Raw genomic sequence first — 957 nt, forward strand, 5'->3', positions numbered from 1 at the left:
TTCCACAAGGAGCTGGAGTGAAGGTATCAGCAGTATCATCCAGGTAGGTGGTGCCAGCAATCTACAACGTCTGAGCCTAGTGGTGTCTGCTCTGGGCATTCTTCCTGGCTGTGAAGGTCTCTGGCTTTCTAGAAGCACCCGGAGCTTCCTAATTTTTATTTTTACTTATGTTTTTATTGTAGTAAATATACAGGTAACAAAACATTTGCCATCTAAACAATCTTCCCATGCACAGTGCAGTGGCATTAAATAGGTTCATCATGTTCAACAACCATCATTAACCATTTCCAAATTTTTCCAACACACTTAACAGAAGCTCAGTATCCCCTAAGCATTGTAGCTTCCTTTCCTCCTCCCTCCCACCAACCCCTGAAAACCACTAATAAACTTAGATCTCTATACACTTGCCTATCCTAGATATTTCATGTAAGTGGGATCATACAACATTTGTCCTTTTGTATTTGACTTATTTCACTCAGTACGATGTTCTCAAGGTTCAACCAGGTTGTAGCATGTGTCAAGACTTCATTTCTCTTCATGGCTCAGTAATATTCCGTTGTATGTACATACCTGTAAAAACGGTGTGGGGGTGGTGTCTGACCTCCTCCAACCCCACAAGGGGGAAGGAGAACCAGGATCAACTGCCCAAGGCTGATTCTTATAAGGAGAAGTTCAGACATGTCTCCTCTCTCGGCCATCTTTACCAGTTTTGACACCAACTGTCCCTCCCACGGCACTCTCTGCTTCTCTGCTGGGTTCGATAATCCATTGCAATGGCCACACAGAACTCACAGACAATACTCACGATTATTAGGGAAGTAACAGGTTACAATTCAGGCTCAGGAACACTCAAGAATACAGTTCTTCCATCAGGGCAACCTCTTCCCAGCTGTGATCGTAGGCACACCTCTCCCTGGCCCTAGACCTCTGCCCCAAGGCATTCAGCTTTCTCTGTCC

The sequence above is a fragment of the Trichechus manatus genome, unplaced genomic scaffold (assembly GCF_000243295.1).
Source record: "Trichechus manatus latirostris isolate Lorelei unplaced genomic scaffold, TriManLat1.0 scaffold00184, whole genome shotgun sequence".
Taxonomy (NCBI): domain Eukaryota; kingdom Metazoa; phylum Chordata; class Mammalia; order Sirenia; family Trichechidae; genus Trichechus; species Trichechus manatus.